The 22,500-nt window shown below is 38.3% G+C and overlaps 1 protein-coding gene across 3 annotated transcripts in view; it reads right to left on the reverse strand.

Annotated features, from left to right (window-relative positions):
• LOC135200257 (organic cation transporter protein-like) overlaps nt 1-22,500 on the reverse strand; it is a 49,771-nt gene that overhangs the window by 18,161 nt on the left and 9,110 nt on the right. The window contains exon 1 of one of the 3 annotated variants that reach the window (XM_064228731.1): nt 17,938-18,395. The exons of 1 other annotated variant lie outside the window; for it this stretch is intronic. The gene's annotated coding sequence lies outside the window, so the exon portion shown is untranslated. Of the gene's footprint in view, nt 1-15,655; nt 16,111-17,937; nt 18,396-22,500 lie in introns of those variants that run through there. One more of the 3 variants, XM_064228730.1, reaches the window with a different exon arrangement.

Here is a 22,500-nt window from a genome sequence, read left to right on the forward strand (position 1 = left end):
CGAACCGGCCCCCTCGGTACAGGCCTGCAGTTATTCTACAACATCGTTATAAGACTTTTTTTTTTTCCCCATCAGGTCCAGGAGTTGCAATCCGGTTCAAGAAGATAGTTGGCCGGCCGCTATTAGAGAGAGAGTCGAATGATTCTTTTACAGCTGCATACCAGACTAAACTGCTTTAATCTAGATTGGGTACTGCAATACAGTGTTGCCGGATAATTTTTCTAAAAGCCTGAACATTTTCTTCAAACATATATAGAAATTTTAGATAGGAAATGAAATATAAAAAAAGATCTGCTAGATATCCAATTTATTCATGCACACTGTTTCGTGTATTTACATATAATTAAGATGAAATTAGAAATTAGGACAAATCAAAGATCATTCAATCAATAGGTACAGCTAGTAGCTCTAAACACAACCAAAATAATACAGGGTATTTCCTCATTTGATACAGTTAAAAATAGTTAAAGGTAAATACTACAACTTGTTTTACACTACTAAACATGTTCCGAACAAAACCGACCGCCAGAAATTCCTGTGGATTACAAATTAGGAAGCTGAAGACAAACAAGACCACAAAATTATACTCTCTACATTTCTGGGCGACCTTTCTTACTTTGAATGACGCTTTTTTATGACACTAGTTTCAAATGATGATTTTTCCTGAAATGTTATCAGCTACTTACTTTAAATGTGCAAATAGTAATTACTTTGATATCCAAAGTTGTCATTTTCGCCAGAAAGAAAACTACATAAACAAAATTCATCCCTTGAATGATATGCAACTGCGCAAATATTTCTACCAAATCAGAGATGTCTCCCATCTGGATCCTATTTACAAAACAAGACTAAACACGCTCTTGATCTTTGGTCTCGCAGGAATAAAGCCGCATTTATGTGTACTATATGTATCCCCTGGTAACTTATATAATTACATCAAGATCCCAAAATAGCAGATTAATGATGGCGCATCTCTCACAACGCTGCTATGACCTTTGCCTTTGTAAGGCAATCACATGAAAACATTTTCTAGGCTCTGCGATCGATTTCCACCTTCCTGGATAGATGTACGTACGTACTACACTTCTATAACTGCATCACACTACTCGATACATCTCGCATTAAGTTCGTTGTCTGTTCCGACCAAGAAATTGTGCAAATTTGCACCTGCAGTGTGTATTCTATTTCAATCCTTAAAGCACCCAAACATAAAAAGTAAAATTGCTTGCAATTTCTGAACTGACAATTGCCCTCCTAAAGTATTTAATTTTAGATCTGGAATCATGTACACATGGGCGAACTCCTTAAATAACATTATTTTCCATGATTTTGTAAATATTTTGGAGCAACAATTTTATGGATTAGGGAAGAGACTGCTAAAAATTCTGCAAATTTTAAAGGAAAATATGAAAATTTGGTACACACTTGAAAAGTTTGTAGAATCTGGCAATATTGCTGCAGACGCAAACAGATACAGATATAAAAACAAATTGTCAATACCACTTAATATTCTTATCAACAACAACAATCACACTTCAAACTGAAAACTTCATGCAAAAGCAATTCCTTCCCTTATTTTCCCATATTTGTAACAGAATAAACTCCATCAAATACAACCCCATTCTACTTTCGCATGCAACATAATATGATTATTTATTGAATTCTATCAAAATAACAATTCTAAGAACACTACGGAAATACTTTTTACTCTCTTACTTACCTGTGTGCGCTGCCTTTCTTGCTTAAGATGGCAGGATATTTTAAAAACATGAGAGGTTTCCTGGTCCTCTAACTTCTCCTCTTCCACAAGCTCGACCGGTGAAGTGGTTGGAAGAGGAGAGGAGGTGCCTAGAGGGTCAGGGTCAGTCTTGGCTGAAGTACTCCAGCATATCGACGAAGGCAGAGGACATACTTGGTTACGGATCCAAGTTCAAGGACTGAGTTACTGAAGAAATGGATGGCGTACTTTGACAATATGAACGACAGTTCTGCTTGGTAGTGGCAAACGTCATCAAAAATTACTGAGCAGAGTTTTTAACGTCATAAAAAACCTCCCTCTAGACAAATTGAGCATTATTCAGTACTCGTGGGAGTCAAATCATTCACAGCGTGTACGATTAACGAGTGGCCGGCACAAATGAAGACTGGGGAGAAAGACGCTTGGGCAACAGTTTGCAGTGGCTAATGTTTTGTGATTTTAGTATTTGGAAGTGTATCATCGTTACATAGCCTATTATGATAGCAGTATGCTTAAGCTGATGTGGGTTTTGCTTGTCCTTTTGATTTGTCTGTGGCCTTCATTAGGTTATGCTGTTTTTGCTTATGACGGTTTCGTCACATTAAATTAATTAGACCTAGTAGCTTACAGATTGAAACATGCATTTAACCTTTCCAAAATTTCTTTTGAATTATGGTGAGTTTATGGGAAGCAAATTTTGATTATATGTTTATAACTGACTATGAAAAAAGAAGTAAGTCCTTTTGGTGTCTGTTGGTACTTTAGTGTTTGCAGTTCTAGGTAATATATGCGCACCAAATTTGCCTCATAAAAAAACATGAACAGTTGCTGGTTTTGCTTAAGGCACATTTTGATATTCAACCTAGCTACCACACATGTTTACTTCTTTTCCAGCAAAGAAGGAAAAAAAGGAGGGGAGAGTTTGAAAGATTTTTTTGCTGAAATGAAATCTTAGGCAAAAGATTGTGAGTTTCGTCCACAGTTTGATGCTCGATTGAGAGACCAGTTGTTTATGGCTTTAGAGCATGAAGTTGGCTGAAAACTTTGGTTTAAAGTCCATGACCTCTACTCAGATTTTCTAAAGGGTTTTGAATTTAGAGAAAGCTTTTGTTTCTGAGAAGTCACTCCCTGTACAACAGGTGAAGTAATTTTTTAAGAAATCTGTTCCTTGTAAATGTCGTTTTAAAGATAAGGTATGCTGTAAGTGTAAAAAAAAGGGCATTTAAAGCAAGTTTGTACAGCTGTTCCAAGTAGTAGTAAAATTGATGAACAGAAAAATGGACATAAATCTATAGTACATAAAAAGAGGAAAAGTGTTAAAGCAATTGATGATTCGACTGGGAAGATAAACTTGTATCAGTTCCCACTGTTTATGCTCTAAAAGATGTAATTAAGGAGACAATAAGGGACTATATTGTTCCTTTTGAAGTAGATTCTGGTACATTGGGCTCACACCTTCGGTTTACTTATTGAAGATTGTAAAAAACATTTAAAGGCTATGATAACGCTAACATAAATGTGTTAGGTAAGGTTTCTGTAGATGTTGCTTACAATGCTCATAATGTCAAGTCAGGTTTTTCATGTTGTGGAAAATAAGAATTCAAATCTTTGTGGTAAAGATTTGATGGGTATGATTGGTATTTACTAGATGGACATAGTTAATTCATCTAAAGTAAATAAGATTGACAGAAATGTTCAGAATTTGTTTGATAAATATGAGGTAGACCCTAAGAAAATAATTGTTGGTTTGATTGCTAAAATTCATGTGAACGGTGGTTCAGTATCTAAGTTTAGAAAGCACAGAACTGTTCATTTTCATTATAAGTCTTGTCAGTTCAGTGAATGGGCAGCTTTTATTGTTACTGTTATGAAATATGATAACTCTGTTCGTTAGTGTGGTCATTTCAAGGATTTGAACCAATGTATAGATTGTGATCAGTATCCATTACCAAAGATTGAATGATTACCAATGATTGGTAAATAGGAGGATATTTTCCATGATTGATTTTACAAAATGCTTACTTACAAATACCAGTGGGTGAAGAGAGCCAGAAGTAGTACTTGATAATTAATACCAATAAGGGATTGTTCAAGTTTAAAAGGTTACCTTTTGGTCTTTCATTTTCCCCAGCAATTTTTCAAAGGTTTATTGCTGGATAGTTATCAAATGTTGGTGGTGTTGGTGTTTGTGTCTATTTAGATGGCATCATTATCAGTGGAGAAACGGAAGAGGAGAATGACCTTAGATTTAGTAAAGTTTTAGATATTTTGCCAGAGCATAATATTCATATTAATAAGAGTAAGCCTGTTGTTAAGGTATCTTCATCAGAATATTTGAGTTATCATGTTTCTGGTGAAGGTGGCAGACCTTCTGTTCGAAGGGTTCAAGCTATATTAGATGCTCCATCTCCCACCTCTGGTGCAGAAGGTCAGTCATTTCTTGGTACGGTTACTTATTACTGTAAGTTCAGAGTTTTTCTAGTACATAAGTGTGCTCCCTTGTATGACCTATGTGTTCCTCGGAGAAGTGCCAGCCTCTGACCCTAGCCTTAGCTATGATCAGCTGATCACTGCCCAGGCAGAAGACCCGGACCTGCAGGACATACACAGAGATGCCCCTACAGACTTGGCCTCCCTGGGAGACCATTCCAAGGATCAGTATGTTCTCCAGAGGGAAGTACTGTTCTGCATCTCATGAGGCAGGACTGACCCCACCAATGTTCTTTATAAACATTTGGTGGTGTCAAAGAAGCTGCAACAGAGTCATTTGCTTCGCCCACAATGGAATTGGAGGACACTTCAGTGTCATCTTCGCCTCCAAAGTCCTAACAGATAACTTCTATTTTTGCCAAGTTTGAGAAAAGCCATTAAGAAATATGTTGCAATGTGCCCTACTTGTCAGACAGTAGGAAATCCAAATGGGAGAGTGCCCAAGGCCAAGTTGCAGACCATTCCCTCTATTGGTGTTCCTTTTCAGGACACTGGTATCGTTTACTACAAACCCCAAGGGTGCACCCACTCTAAGGTGGGAAACTCCAATTGCATAACCATCACAGACCATTTCACATGGTATGCGGAAGCCATCCCTGTTTGGAGCAAAATCTCCGAGTGCCATCGAAACATTTATTAAATTCTTCTGTCATTATGATTTCCCCATCACTATTCAAAGTGAGCAAGGATGACATTTTATGCCAAATGAGTTCCAGAACTGCATGTTGAACCATGGGTTTAGGCACTATTCGCATTCCACCACAGTCCGTTTATTTTACACGTGGGCCTATTGATATTGTGTATGAAACATGGGCAGACCCTCAAAAGTCTGATTGGATAAGAGAACCACCCAAGATCCAGAACCGACTATGTGCTGCTTGGGCCACTGCACCAGCAACAGAAGCTGCAACACAGGAAAGAGTAAAAATCCAGTTTGATAAAAAAGCCAGAACTCAGACACTCTCAGTGGGAGACAAGGCACTTGTTCTCAGGACAGGAGCTTCCCAGCCTCTAGATACCCAGTTTGCAGGTCCATCTAAAAAGGGCAACCTAAACTATCTTGTTAATTGTGGGCAACAGCAAGCTAAATGGCTACAAGTTAACCTCCTTAAGCCATACCAGACCAGATCAGACAATGGAGACGTCCCCTTTATGCCCTCTACCTCTGCTGTGGTGGGAATGGTTACTGCCCCCAAGCAATCAGAAAACCTCAAGTACATCACCCTGGGTTTGACAGAAACATAAAGAGAAGAAGTCGGTATACTGCTTTCCGAACATAGTGAGGTGGTTCAGGATATGCTTGGCTGTACCTTGGTCATAGAACACCACATAACTCTCGAGGACAATAGTGCAAGGATTCTACAAAGTGAATCTACATAAGGCTGAATGACTCAAACAACAGGTGCACTTGCTATTAGAACTGGGACTGACTGACCCTAGTGCTTGGTCCTCCCCAGTGGTACTAGTACCTAAGGAGGGGACAGATTGTGTGTCAACTTCCATAAATTGAATGAAGTCACCAAGCCAGAGCAGTAGCCACTCCCACAGATAGATATGTGCTTGGTCACCTTTGGTAAAGCACCTTTCTAAGCCCGATGAATATGGAGAAGGGATAATGGCAAGTCCCCCTCTCAGTGGAGTTACATCCACGGACTGCTTTTACAACCCAAGATGGGTTTTAACAGTACAAAGTGATGCCCTTTGATTTAAAAAATGCACTTTGATGTTTTCAAAGATTAATGAATTTAGGTTCTAGCTGGGATCAAAAACTACATCAGAAGATCCTGTAAAAGGTCCTGCAGGCCTTATAAAGGAACAACTTAGTATTCAATCTTAAGAAATGTCAGTTTGGAGATATGCCATCATACCTAGAAACTAAGAAAGAAGCACAACGCTTCATGGGGATGGTACAATATTTCTGAAGATTCATCCCTAACTTTTCTGGAGCCACTGCCCCAATCTGACAAACATATCCAAGGGAATAAGACTTTTAAATGTACAAAAGAATGTAAGAAAGGTTATGACAACCTCAAAACCATACTAACCAATAAAGCCTTTTATATAGCTGTAGATGCCAGCAATGTAGGCACAGGAGCAGTAATGTTCCAAATTACCAATGGTATCAGAAACCCACCAGAAACCTGCTACAGCACTATTGAAAAAGAATGACTAGGGATGGTAAATCGCTATGAAGCACATCACGCTGATCACAAGTTCCCATGTTTGGTCTTAACAGACCACAACCCACTGAGATATCTAACTCGATTTAGAAATCAAAATAAACGCTTAATGTGATGGAGTCTGGACATACAAGATTACAATTGGAGAATTGAATATATCCAGGGAACCGATGAATATATCCAAGGAACTGATGTGCTCTCATGCCGTTAACTTCTAAAAAGTTTCTTCACATATTTCCCGAATGTTTAGTTTTGCTATCTAGAGGTAATACTAAGTATCTCTCTTCCATAAAAGACTTGTTTCTTATAGTAACTCCTATATGTAAATGTTCTTTTACCTCTTGTGTATCCCACTATGATTACTTTCACTCTCCCGAAATGTTTCCGGTGCAATAACTTGTATCAGTATTAACACAAACTGGGATAATGAATGAAATGCCACGTGCAGGCATTTACTCTACATCTGTAGAGTCTGCTTAATAATAAAGTCAATTCCTGAGGGAATTAAACATTGCTTAAAATTAGAAATGAAAACCTGAATTACTAGAATTACCTTTGATGCAGATTACTTTGTATTTTATTTATTTTTGGTGCTATTTTGGAGAGAGAGAAAGAGAGAGAATGGTTATGCTTGTTTTCCGAAAAAGAATGATTAGTCATTAACTGTCATTTGGCCGTGTAACATCTTCATTGTATTGGGAGGTGCTGCGAGTGTCCTTCTGACACTCATGTATTTTCTTTTTCTTCTCACAAACTGAGAGGAATAACTGAGGGAAATTTTAAGAAGTAACATAAGGGAGTTTTGAGAATAAGGAAGAATTCAAAATATAAGGGAAATTGAAAGAACTAAAATATCTGCTTCATGTTAAGGGTAAAGTAAAGTGAACCCATGTTGTTTTAATGTTTTGAAAGCCGTCAGACATTTTGACTTAGCCTACTTTCAATTGCTCCCCAACACCATCTTGTAGATGGAAAATATGCCAAATGTTATTTTAACGACGTGTCAACAGTGGTTTATCGCTTGTTAGTCCCTTATCATATTCAGATACGAGACATACACTGATAGCAACTCCGATCCTAAGAAGGCCCAGACTTAATTTCCAAGAAGTCGTTAACAGACAGTAGACCCTTTGTTGACTAGAATTCACACCTTTTCACATGTGGTCCATCTGACCTGACACTTAATCATTTTGACCTGACCCCTTCCCTCACCACTGACGTCACAGCCTTCCACGCCCGTGACTCTGCCTCCTTGCACCTGCCTTCTCGCCTACTGACCTGAAGCACATAACCCAATCTAGCACCCATTGTACCCTTTCTTTCTACGCCTCCTCTGCCAGCGTTCAACGACCTTTCCAGGTACCTGCAAGGTACCTGGAAAGGTCGTTGAACGGCAGAGATGAAAGAACCAAAGGAGATCATTCCAGTTTGGAAAAGCTATTTCCGGAACCTCACTAAATTGGGTATAAATATGGTCTGGCATGGCCTATCAAATTGCATTATGCCCTAGCAAGTTAACGCTGTATCTTCCCGTTCCGAAGCAGTGTCAAGTCCGACGATCTCAGCTCGCCGCTATAGCGTATTTGTGTCTTGGAGATGAACTCGGCTAGCTTCCCCAACGACTACACTGCCCGTCTGACAACCTTACCGAAGCTATCATACCTGAAGTTCCTGGGGCGCGACCTCTTTGCTCCCCTGGCTCTACTTACGCATGTCTCGTCCGCGGACTAAGGTAAATGAAACTGCAAGTTGAACTTCCATCGGCCCTTCACCTGCTATTACTTGCACTCATTCCCTGTTTCGATTGTTTCTCATATTTTTGTAAAATCGGTGTAGAAGTGACGTCAGTATGTGATACTTTAATAGTAATTTCGCTTTATTAACGTAATATTGAATCATTGATAATTCGAGTGTTTTGCATAATTCTTCGTAACTTTGCTACTGTTAGTATTTGTGTTGCAACGTTGCCTGCTTTGCAGATTCGTGTAAACCCTCCATGTTGTGTGCCTCCCTCTGCAATTCAACGTTTTCTACCAGCGCAAAGTTTTGGAGTAATATTCCCGTGATTTCAGTGGGAGCTTACACTTGCTTACAGTGCTCTACCATTTGATGTTGCTCAGTAAGTTAGTTTTAAGGTCTAGGTGCATCCTTTAGGATTCGTGATTTTGCTTTCAATTCATTGGCACATTTGCTTTGAATTGTACCAATATTGATTAGTGTTTTAGTGCCGCTAGGGCCACAGTGCCAATTAGTGAATCTGTCAACTTGAATCTTCTGATAACCTTATAGAATTATATTTTGTAAGTGGACATATTATGTTTACTCTCAATACTTTGGAAGTAATTCTAGTAGTTTTCTATTAAGGTTTAATTCCATTTTCTGCTCCTCAGTTTTGTGACCCACCTCTAGTCAGTATTGTTGTTTCATAAGGCAGTTTTGAATAGAGCCGTTTCTTAGATTTCTCAAAATAAAAGTTAATTCCCTGGCCCTGCACTATGAATACACATTCACGACACACACACACACACACACACACACACACACACATATATATATATATATATATATATATATATATATATATATATACATATATATATATGTGTGTGGTGGCCTTGAGAATGCGGTCTGAAGCCGTGTAGTACCTACGCCGTACGATGTTTGCAAAGTAGATCAGAAGAGAACATTTATAATTTTCTGCATTCACACACACACAGATAAGAGAACATTTATAATTTTTCTGGCATTCACACATCAGCAACAGATATATATATATATATTATCTTATAATTATTATATATCTATATTAATAATATATATATAATATATATATATATAAATATATCTGGTGTGGTGGTTTGTGAATGCAGAAAATTATAAATGTTCTCTTCTGATCTACTTTGCAAACATCGTACGGCGTAGGTACTACACGGCTTCAGACCGCATTCTCAAGGCCTATTGGGTCCTAGACCGTTAAGTGAGTAAATTTTCGTCTGCGCGCAGATGTGAGAATCGCATTGTTTTATTGACCATAATTCCACGGAAGAAAAGTCACTGTCCTTTTAGAGAATTTCATCCAACAAAGGACCATAACACTCTAAGTGTTGGAACATCCATCAAATGATGTCAATTTATTCACAAGGATTACTGTTTTTGAATACAGAATTCAAAGTATGAATGTTGCAATGAATGTTTTTTTACTTCTCTTTTTGGAGCCCTACCTGTCAAGATCTCGGCCGTTTTTCATCTTGCTATCGTTTCTCTTCACTCTGTAGTTTCCACACAGATTATGCTGGTTTCGTCTGTCCGCGTGTGTAATCGCTGGTCGAAATAGCCTCGGCCCATAGAAACTGGTTTTGACACTTCTGACCTACGGTCTTTATTTCACCAATTTATTGTGCCATTGTGTGCAACAATAACAAATATGGAGATCTTATTACACTTTATTATAGCCTACTGGTCTGCCAACTGTGGTGAAATGCAACGTCTTACGGGAGCGGTATTTTGTTGTTACACGAACATTCTCTTTCAGAGAGAGAGAGAGAGAGAGAGAGAGAGAGAGAGAGAGAGAGAGAGTCTGGTCAATTATTGCGTCTATTACGAAATGGTCATGTTATAACAGAAAACGATGACATTGAGATGAGGTACTTCTATAATGAACAGGTTACGATTACCGACAGAGGGAAAGCTTACTACTTGTTTTACCAGGGCATGTTTGTAGGGTGGGGAGAGAGGAAAGTACCATCTACAATTTCAAAGATATACATAACACACACTAACACAGAGACTCTCACTAAACAATGAGATAACAACATAAACTGAGGTTTTAACAAATGAACACCACTGAAGACCACTGCGAATTGGATCATCTTCCAGCAGGAGGTTGACCAAAAATCGCTCGTCGAAAAGAAAAGAAAAGAAAAATCCACTAGGTACGTTAGAGAATTCAAGGGTTTTCAAACATCTGCATTGGAAATTTTCCCTCCGACTGGGATGGTTCTGTCCAAAGAAGGCGTAGGACTATTATAGCCTGGCCTTAAGGGCGCAATCAACAAACATCTACGCGAAGGTCCAACAAGATCAGGGTGTTTTTTTTTTTGCTTGTTTGTTTGTCAAAGTAAACTTTTCAAATTTAACAAATACATGAACTGAAAGGCGGATTCGCGCCAACTGCCAACTGACAAATAAACCAACTCTGAAACAATTGACCACGAGGTACCAGCAATGCATACAAAGACAAATGAGAATAATCTCTCGACATCGGCCTCAAAAAGTTACAATCTGGATCATCAGACTACATTTTGACTGAAAATCAACTAAGCCAAACTTCGGATCGCAGAAATACAAAAGCATTAGAGGTGAACATTTCACGGACTCTTTACGACAAAAGCGGGTCTTGGCTGGGAGACAATTGCACAAAATCTACCTTTGTTGGTGCAATGGTCCAACGTCACTCTCATTGCTGTTCAAAGATTCTGCATAGGTCAATTTGTCAAAATTTTGTTTAAGCATAACAAAAGAGAATCCTTTAAATATCCACAACACTGCCTGCGCAGTCAAACTGAGCGAAAAGAATTTTTCTTGTACATATTTACGGATAAATTAGGACCACAAACTCTGCTGCATGCATCCCACTTCTGCTCTGCCCTCAAATCCTGAGTGTTGCAAAAGATGATTGTCGGGAGAAAACCGATCCAGATTTTTCGTCAGTCTAGAGAATTGGATCATGATATTAATGCTGGTTCTTGATGTTTATTAAGAATGTTTGAAAGTGAAAAGACAAATATTCTTGAATCTAACAACATCCCTCAGAAAAACACCACGAACTTGACAGAAGGACAATGGAATGCTGTTTTTGTGGACCAGAATCTATTAGGACCTGTTTTCAAACAGGTTTTGATAGGTAGATGGAAATGGTTGACACAGAGAGATTCCCCTTTTTGTGCTTCCGTTACATTTATTTCTTTGCTAAAACGTGAAGAGTAGAGGATCCAGGACATCCTTATGAAGGCATTTGTAAATCAGGGATTTTCTTACTAAAATTGGTGCATTTTTACTTACCTACGCAACATTTTCGTGTTTGGTAGTTTTCCTTATTTATATTTTAACACTATCATTAAATTATTACCATTATTAATATTGATGGGATGGCGTTGATGATGATAAGATCAATGCGTATAATAATAATGATTATTGGTTATCATTATATCATCATCTTTACCGTGCTCTGTCCTTAGGCCTATAATAATGAGTGATCATTTACTGTAAGTCACTTGAAATGTGACAGAAAATGGTAGTCACTGTCAGGCAGTGCGTGCAGAAGAGGCAGTTTTGGGGCTGTCTCATGGACGCTTCAGGACCCACACAAAAAGGGCGGCTGTCACAGTCACGCCACCCGACCCGCATCTACTCCAGGCACAGACCAAGCGATTCATTTTACGAAGGCATTGACCCTTTGGGGCATGACAATCAAGCGGCTGGTCAGGAGACTTTTTATTGCATCATTTCACTGTTCGTCCGATGAACACACAGGAAAAGGCTAATAGAGAACATTGTTAAATGACATTTCACCTCTTCACTCACGATCGACCTCGTTTACGGATGATACATCTTGTAAAGGTCGGTCACTCCCTGTTGTGAATTTATGGCGCCAGTTTCGTTTTATATATATATATATATATATATATATATATATATATAATATATATATATATATATATATATATATATATTATATATATATACTTGCCAAAATGTTTGTATGAAAAGTATTTATTTTCTTCTTTTTTGAGCAAAATTCACAACTAAATAGTAGGCTTGCCTGTCATAGCTGTCTTCTCACTGACTCCACGAGCTCTAGCGAAGAATATACAGCATATAAGAATATTACTGCCGCGTCACCTAAACCCAACTTGAAAAGGATAAAACGGTAATGAATGCAGACACCCGAATACGTTAGACGTCGAAGGCTGTAGCACGTTCTAACATAGTAGATGTGTGCGTCAAAACAGGGTTGTAATTGTCTGCCAAGTAAAGGACAAGAAATCGAAAGGCCTTACAGAACTCCGATCGTCTCTTTTTCCGTCGTGGATTTTGTCTGTATTCATCGCGTTCCATATTTTCGTGATTCAGTTATACTTACGAACACTAGTTCTTGCATGAATAAAGCAAATAACACAATTACAGCCCTGTTTTGACACACATATCTACTATGTTAGAACGTGCTACAGCCTTCGACGTCTAACGTATTCGGGTGTCTGCATTCATTACAGGTTTTATCCTTTTCAAGTGGGGTTTAGGTGACGCGGCAGTAATATTCTCATAAGCTGTAGATATTCTTCGCTAGAGCTCGTGGAGTCAGTGAGAAGACAGCTATGACAGGCAAGCCTACTATTTTAGTTCTGAAATTTTGCTCAAAAAAGAAGAAAATAAATACTTTTCATACAACTAAAGAAACTAGCGCCATAAATTGACAACATGGAGTGTTACACGCACTGCACACACACCACACACACACACACACACACACACACATATATATATATATATATATATATATATATATATATATATATATATAATATGTTAAGCGTATGTGTGTGCGTGTAACCTTTTGATGTTTTCAACGGAAGCAAATGTTATTCTGTTGTTGAAAGGTTACTTGTTTTCTGAGCGACCCTCATAGTATATCTTGCTATTAGCCAGTGGCGAATTTAAGGGTGGGATCCACCTGGTCATGTGGCCCTCCCCAGCGTCCCCATTTTTATCATGAATAATAGAACATTGCTTCAATAAACATCATTATTAGTAACAAAAATTTGATTAGTTAATGACTATTTCAACAACTACTCCACTGTGTGTATATGTGTATGCATCATATATATATATATATATATATATATATATATATATATATATATATATATATATATATATATATATATGTATGCATTGTGTGTACATGTTATATTTATATACTATATGATCATCCTAAGTGGCGCCGGCCCCGCTCCTTCAAAGATTTCTAGATCCGCCACTTTGGACGAGTGGGTCACGTGCTCGCCTACCGATTCGGTAATCCCGAGTTCGATTCCCCGCTCTGCCAACGTGGATCCAGAGGAATTGGTTTCTGGTGATTTGAAATTCATTTCTTGATATGATGTAGTTCGGATCCCACAATAAGCTGTAGGTCCCTTAGCTAGGTAACCTATTGGTTCCTAGCCACGTCAAAATATCTAATCCTTCGGGCCAGCCCTAGGAGAGCTGTTAATCAGCTCAGTGGTCTGGTTCAACCAAGATAGACTTCATTTATTTAGATCCGTCACTGCTGTCAGCTTAACACAATAGGCGGCTGGAGAGAACAACTGAGTCCCTACGTCGGCATCTCTCAAATAGCAAACATGAACAACAAAGCATTCAAAAAGATGTCGATCCAGTCATCTCGGAATCTTCACCTCTACTCTGAGTGGTGGGAAGAAGAAGAGGGACCAACGATACAAGGAAAAAACAGCACTCAGAGAGTAAACAATTCAATCTAATCAGTCACTGAATATTCAGCACAATATCTGCTCCGTCATTACTTTCTAGATGAATATTTGTGCGTAATTTCACTGTTTTCGCCATTTCCGCCTTATGACGATACGTGTTGTGTTATTAATTCTGCTGTTACGATTAATAAAACAATCATAAAAGCATAACTCTTGTTTTGATGAAACCTCGTCATCAGATCCCAAACATAATTGATATTTACAAATCTCATTCCTTGACCACAAGTTTATATATATCAAGATATCTAGGTACCGATATTTATTATTTAAAACGATCTCATAGTTATAAAAACTGGTCCATCTCTGCCACAGAAGTCCTCGGGAAAAATATGGAAAAAGAGACAACTTCATTTTCGAAATCTGTCGAAAACTGTCAAACTTTTACATTTTTCTGAATTCATAACGTAGGTGGGAAACGATTTCATACTTTCTTTTCCAGTATTCTTACAGTAACTGAAAATACAAGAAGTATGAAGTCAGTCTCTCTCTCTCTCTCTCTCTCTCTCTCTCTCTCTCTCTCTCTCTCTCTCTCTCTCTCTCTCTTTTCAATTTGCTTAGAGTTCAACCTAAAACTGAACCGACAAGATATTCACGATCATTACGGGAACGTGACATGAATATAATCTTTCAAGCATAATAACTTGACACAAAGACCTAGAGATGCAGCCTAATCGAAGCCACTGCACAGATAGAGCCAAGACGAACCCCAGTCAAGACACAAGTGAAGCTTTTGCAATTCACCTAAAAATTAAAATGAAAAAGATTAAGAATAGAAATAATCCGACTCGATTGCATTGCTTATAAAACACACCTAAGTCTATAAAAAGTTATATCAAAGATATATAGAATTCACTCTTTTTCAAAAGTCTTTATAAAAACATAAATAACAAAATTCAAATGACGTATTTACTCTCAAGAATACACACGCGTCAGTTGTTCGCGCATTTTCACAGAGATCAAACTCTAACACTGTGTTTACACCTCATAATAACGTAGGCCACGTTTCACCTTACACAATAATCGGCATCTTTTTCTATATAACAAACAAATTTCCCTCAGGCTATATTCAAGCACATACTTAGCAACCATCTGCATAGCCCTTAAACACTTGAGAGAGAGAGAGAGAGAGAGAGAGAGAGAGAGAGAGAGAGAGAGAGAGAGCCTGGCACTATTGCTGTTTATGTATGCACATAATTATTCCCTATGTTGTTCTGTCGCTTGTCATCCTCTACCACTCTCTCCGTTTTCTGTTGTCAGTAAATCGACGCTCTACTAGGACCATTCTGTAAAATAATGATAATGATAGTACTTACACACACACACAAACATATATATATATATATATATATGTAGTGTGTGTGTGTGTGTAAGTACTATTATTATCATTATTTATTTTTTTACAGAATGGTCCTAGTAGAGCATCGATTTACTGACAACAGAAAACGGAGAGAGACTGATATATATTATATATATATATATATATATATATATATATATATATATATATATATATATATATATATATATAATGTGTGTGCGTGTGTGTGTGTGTGAGAGTGTGTGTGTAAAGTTACACAAGAAAGATTACTCAAAAATAAACAAGTCACGGGCAAGTACCGTGTTTACAACACTAGATGCAACACGAATACAAAAATGAAGAGGCTATGCAAGGAGCATGCAGAACGTAGCAAATACTGTACCTCTATGTACCGTTGCGACCTGATGCCCAACTCCGTTCAACTGTGGATCAGTGCGAGAGCAAAAGAAGCAACCAAATCGCAGCACCGAAAGATGTTCCTCAGAACTTCACACGCTTCATGTCAACTGTCGAATGACTCTGCTCTTGAGGCCGTCCAGTTTTATATCCATTTTCAAATTGCCGAAGTTTGGTTTTTACCAGATAAGGGGCGTAGTACTTTGCTGGATTTATGGTCGGCCTCCCCCTTTCCCCGGACCTTCGGCTCCAGAGAGTGAGAGAGAGAGACTTGAACGCACTCGTGGCCAAATTCTTACCAATGCCTTCTGCTGATTAGATCGGTTAAGACTGATCATCGTTGAATATCCCAAGTTCCATTCACTTCACCTCCTACACGAGGAAGACAAACATTTACCTTTGCATTCACTTTCTATCTTTAGAAACCGATGTTCCTCCTCGTGTCCCAAACACCTCGCCGCCCTTCAAGGCAAGCGTATAGAAGTAAAAGGCAGAAAAAGCAGCCATTAAGTCAGAGGAAGAATAAAAAAAAAAAAAAAAAACCGCAAATGGCAATATTAATCATAGCGTCAGTGTGAGTGATTGGGGCCGGTGAGGCCAGACGAACAGCATCATTAAGCCGAAGTCAAGGTTGAGACAGTCCTTCAACCGTTACGGATGGTGGGTTGTAAGGTGCTCAGTATTTTATTATTTTCTTTCTCTTTTGGGAACAGTGAATGCATATGAGTCCAATTTTCTCCATTTTGAATGACACGTGGAATCTATGTATAAAGCGGTTATACTGAACGGTTATGTTTATGAATGGTAGATGGTTTCCCTTGGGACAAGAGAAAACTTTCCAAATTAGTAAGTTCACAAAATCAAATAACAACCATATTAAAAATACAGAGGAGAGCAGAACTTTTCCCCCTACTCAAGAGAAGCGAATGATCAAAATGAATAGGAACCGACCCTGCTGGCAACAGCACTCCATCGATCAGTGCCTAAGATCTGCGAAGGAAGAGCAGGAAACGACGATCGCGAATCGAAAAGTGAATAATGATCTGGGGTCAAGACGTGGAAGATGATCTCGAGTCCTGATGATCTCGAATCAAGACTTGAGTGATGATTTCGAATAGAGATCATGTCAAGATGTGAATGAAGCCCTCGAATCGATAGACGGATGATGATCTCAAGTCGAGTCTTGAACAATGATATCAAGTCAAGACATAAATGATGATCTCGAATCGAGACGTGATTGATGGTCTCGAGTGGAGACGTGGATGAGGATTTAGAATCAAGACGAGAGTCGAGGTGTGGCAGAAGGTCTCGAACCGAGACGGAGATCAACAATCATCCCGTGCCGAGAAACGATTAATGATCTAGAACTGAGGACTGAATGAGGATCTTGAACCGAGAATTTAATAATAATCTGAAATGAACGGTGATCTCATACCAAGAATGTAGTGAATTATGATCTTGAATCGATCGTCAAATAATGAACACGAAATGAGAAGCGAGGTGACCTGCGATCTCGAACCGAGAAGTGAATAATGCTCACGTATCAAAAAGTGAATAATGATCTCAGATAGAGAAGCTAGTGAAATCTCGAACTGAGAAGTGAGCGAGGACTCTCAAGCTTTACATCCTCATGTTCTAGTCCGGAACTCTCTCTCTCTCTCTCTCTCTCTCTCTCTCTCTCTCTCTCTCTCTCTCTCTCTCTGTAGGCAGGGAAGGGACAAGTCTGACTTTTCCTTTGGAAAAGGACAGGACCAACAACGTTTTCCATTTTTGAGGTCGTCTATATTCTGTCTATCTCTAAGATGTCTATTTATTTATCGATCAAGTCTTCTATCTGACTCCATCTGCTTAGCTGTCTTTATATCACTCTATGTGCCAACCTTCTAGCTGTCTGTTTGTCAGTCCGTCAGGTCGTGAGTTGAATGTATGTATGGTAGGGTTATATGGTAAATATACGCGTCCATACAAAAATGGTTTGCCATCAGGGAAACACACTCACTATGCACAAACCAACAAATAAATTACTTTGTAATTTTATACACTTTCTCTTACGGTTAACGTCAGTTGTTGAAACGTTAAAGGTAGCTTTGATTATATAGCAAATACGAGGAAATACACTTCACAATTTTACTGTAGACGAATCTTACCTCATATTTGATGCGTAACGTCACAAACATATAGGCTACTGTCATGACGGAGCAAATCGTGCAGAAAGACGTTACTGTAAACACTTGATTGCACAATGATGTCCTCAAACGTGACACTTACCAGTACGTCACTTAGGAAGAATCTTCAACTCCGCAAAAGTTACTCGAAGGAATAGATAGGTACTTAGAGATCAAACACTGACATCACGGGAGCAACGGATCTGTCAGCTCGTGATCTAACGAAGGACTAAGAGGCCGAAGAACTACTCTAGAGAGTCCCAGTGGTAAGAACGAGTCATTGACGGCGCGAGTTAAAGGTCGGTTTCGTTAAGACATTCACTTAATTCTTACTTTCAGCGGTCAAATAATCGTAACGGTTCCAAGATGCCGTGGAGCACGTACTCGGTGCGAATGATGTTTGATAATACTTAGACTTCGTATTTAGTAGATATTAGAAGGACGCACGCACACAAACACCGATATATCATAGGATATGTTATCTGGGAAATATGAGGTGTGACATGAGACATCTTCGCACACGTCAAGGCTATATATTCTGAGAAAGATCTCTCTCTCTCTCTCTCTCTCTCTCTTTCCTCTCTCTCTCCTCTCTCTATCTCTCTCTCGTTTCTCTCTCTCTCTCCTTTCTCTCTCTCTTTCTCTCTCTCTCTCTCTCTCTCTCTCTCTCTCTCTCTCTGCCGAAAGCTATTTCTTCAGCCCGGCGAGAAATTTCAGAAACAGCCTAGAGCGATGTTTGGGAAGTGCACTGCTCTTTGAGGTGGAACTTTCGCCTCTGCACGGCCCATAAATTATTTCCCAACCAAAGTCACCTTTATCTTATCGTTTCGTTTCATCTGCGACATGTAACATAGCATAATAATCATCTCTGCAATAAATTGATAACAGCAACGAGGCAGTAAATTGCGTAGAAACGAGACCTTTATAAACGAATATCCCTCGGCCACTTAATCTGCTGAATTTAGACCTGGAGGAATAGGATCGGGTTCTTCTGACGCACAACAGAAAGTCCAACACATAACTACGCACTCCGCTGATTTCGAACCCACATCCCGGGGGCAGTGCAAAGATTCCAGTGAACGAAGGTAGACCGGGTGTTAAGTTTTTTTTTTATAAAAATCTGTCTATAAAATAGACTTAGACATTCTGCCATAGTCTCGCTCGTCTTTACCTATTCTTGTTGTTTACCTATTGCTAATTGTTTACCCAATTGCTTCATATCTGCTGTTAAGGAGATATTCCAAACTGACTTCCGAAGAACTAGATGCATGGTCTAGATTGCATAGGTCACTGGCAAGTCATTTTGACCGCAAAGCTTTCGAACTCTCATCCAGTTTACGTTTTCCCAAAACTTAGAAGTGGTTGGTCTTTTTCGGAGTTCGTGATATGAATAACCGAGAGAGATCACATGGCTTTAAATGAAGAACTCGGTCATGCTCAACCAAATATGGCAGCATTCCGGATTGCAAGCTGTGGTTTTTGGATCACCCGAATCAACTGAAGCGAATTTTTTTTTAATGCCTATCCAGAGACAAATAAAAAAAATTTTATTAATATCTTTGTGTGTGTGTGTGTGTGTGTGTGTGTGTGTGTTCGCTTTTGAAGAATACACTATAAGCTTTGTGATTAGTTTTCTTTTCGTTCTAACAAACAAACTGCCACTAGAAATTAGGACGGTGGAGCATTAACAGGCAAAGTAACCTTTGACGACAATTAAGTTGACCGCAATTCGTAAGTATATGAGAGAGAGAGAGAGAGAGAGAGAGAGAGAGGAGAGAGGAGCATTGACAAGTAGTGTGTAGTACACAACGTCCTTCATTTGCAGGTCTTCGAACCAGCATCCCAGTGTCCAGAGAGAGAGAGAGAGAGAGGAGCCCCTTCTCTCACTCGGAAGATAAACACAACGGCGTAGTGACTTTTGATAAGCGAAGACGAAATGCCAGTGACCTCTCGGTTTATCTTTTGAAGTATGAGAATATCTAGAGAGGTGAGATAATGAGGTTTTTTATTCTCACGATAATCTTTATCACTTTCAGTTCCCGTTTCGCAGATTTCTTTTAACTTCTCTGGCAATTGCGTTCTACGCCCTGAAGTTTGGATGAAAGTTACACTGTGAAGTAAGTCTACAACTGAATGGTAATATGATATGGTTCCGTTGCTCCCGTCAGTGAGCGTATGCAATCTTGACGACTGTTCCTTCAGTAGAAGGTGTGCCGCTAAAAGGGAACAGCCGTCGGGTTTCAGAGCATTTTTTCTTGGCCCCAACAGAAGCTGGTACGGTTCCGCAGCTGGTAGGCGGTGGACAGGAAGGAATCCACGAACCTACCAAACTTGGGCTACCACTGCACCATTCATTCAGGACACCCATTTGGCTGACTGCACCTTACTAAGTTGGGCGGATAGGTCTAGGTCGCCAGATCCCGACATTCGCCTGCTATCTCAAGACTAGAAACAGCTGTCAAAAGTGTAAATAAATCTTCTGCGCAGCAAATTTTTAACAAAATTCTTCCATGTGATTCCATCGAACTAGCCCACTGAAATATGAAAAAGAAAAAAAATGAAAGATAAAAAACATGAAGGTACGGTCTTGCTATGGCAAATAATAACCATCAGGGAAAAACAAATGGCTCACGCGACAACGGGTGCCTTGTGAGAATGAACAAATGCCCGCCAAGGTTACCCCATAGAGAGTCAATCACTGGAGTGGCGATCTTCCTGCCGAGAGTGTGACTTCGGGCGGCCATATTGAAAGGTCACGGTCCAGCTCACAGTACTATACATTACTACTATTATTATTATTTTTACTATTATTATTTCTATCTTCTCTACAATTATTATTTATAATCATTATTATTATTATTATTATTAATTATTAATTATTCTTATATATTATTACCTAATTTGTTTTTGTTATTAATAGTGTTTTGCTGATATTAATTATTTGTTATTATTTTATTATTCTTATCAAGGAAAAAAAAACTGGAACCCTCCAATTTCACAGAGAAAAATTACCTTAAAAAAACAGGTTGGTCTAAGCACTCAAACCATTATAGTCAAGGCCTAAATTACAGGACCTTCTTTGCATACAGTCACTAAGCACTAAGTAAACAGTAAAGTACAATCACTAAACACTAACATTCACAATACACTTACAATCACTAAACACTCACACTCATTAAACACACGCTTACTTTACACTCACTTACTAAACACTCACACTAACATACACTCACACTCAATAACAGTAAACACTCACTGAAAACTCAACACTCTCTAGGCACTCAATATACACTAAACGCTCACTAAGCACTCATAAAACACTAAACTCACTAAATACTCACTATATCTCAAACACTCAGTAAACATTCACTAAATCCTCACTTAACCCTAAACATTAATTAAACAATAAACAATCACTAAGCACTCACTATACATTAAACACTCACTTAGTACCCACTATACACTAAACACTCACTAAACATTCTCTAAGCACTCACTATACACTAAACACTCACTAAACCCTAGAAACTCATTAAACGCTAAATGCTCAGTAAACCCTAAATACTCATTAAACCCCTGAACACCCATTAAACAATAAAGAGTGAATGACCATCCACTCATCACTCATTAAACACTCAATAAACACTTACACACTAATCATTACTCTAAACACTAACTCACAAGACATTCACTCAGTACTCACTACACACAAACATTAACTAAACCTAAACTCTCACTAAAAATTCACTGAATACTTACACACTAAACATTCACTGATTACTTACACACTAAACATTCACTGATTACTTACACACTAAACATTTACTAAACACAAACATTCACTAACCCCTAAACACTCACCAAACATTTACTGAATGCTTATGCACCAAACATTCACTAGATACTAACATTCACTAAACCCTGAGCACTCACTAAACATTCACTGAATACTTACACAGTAAACATTCAGTGAATACTTATACACTAAACACTAACATGCACTAAACCTTCACTAAACCATAAACACTCACTGAATGCTTAGACACTAAATATTCATTAAACACAAACAATTCACAAGACAATCACTAAACACTCAGTAAACATTCACTGAATCTTACACATTAAACATTCATTAACATTCAAAGAATATTCACTGAATACTTACACAATAAAAATTCAATAACATTCATAAAACATTCACTAAACCCTAAACATTCAGTTAAAACATTATCACTGATTCTTACAATATCTAAAATATCACTAACAGTCAACAAAACATTCAACTAAAACCCTAAGACTCAACCTGAATACTTAACACAATAAACTATTCAAAAACTTTCACTTACACACTAAACATTCGACTGCAGTTCACAACAAAACATTCACTAAAACCCTAAAGACTTACTAAATATTCACTGAATACTTACACAATAAACATTCAAAAACTTTCACTAAACCCTAAACACTCAATAAACATTCACTGAATAATTACACAGTAAACATTCACGAAATCCTAAACTAAACATTCATTAACGAATTACTCATAAAGATTCACTAAACACCTACTCACTAAACCCTAAAAATCGCTAAACACTTACTCATTAAATATTAACGACAAAAAAATTCACATTTGCACTAATGACCTGTTCAATTTGTGGGTTACCAT

This window comes from Macrobrachium nipponense, chromosome 26 (genome assembly GCF_015104395.2).
Source record: "Macrobrachium nipponense isolate FS-2020 chromosome 26, ASM1510439v2, whole genome shotgun sequence".
Taxonomy (NCBI): domain Eukaryota; kingdom Metazoa; phylum Arthropoda; class Malacostraca; order Decapoda; family Palaemonidae; genus Macrobrachium; species Macrobrachium nipponense.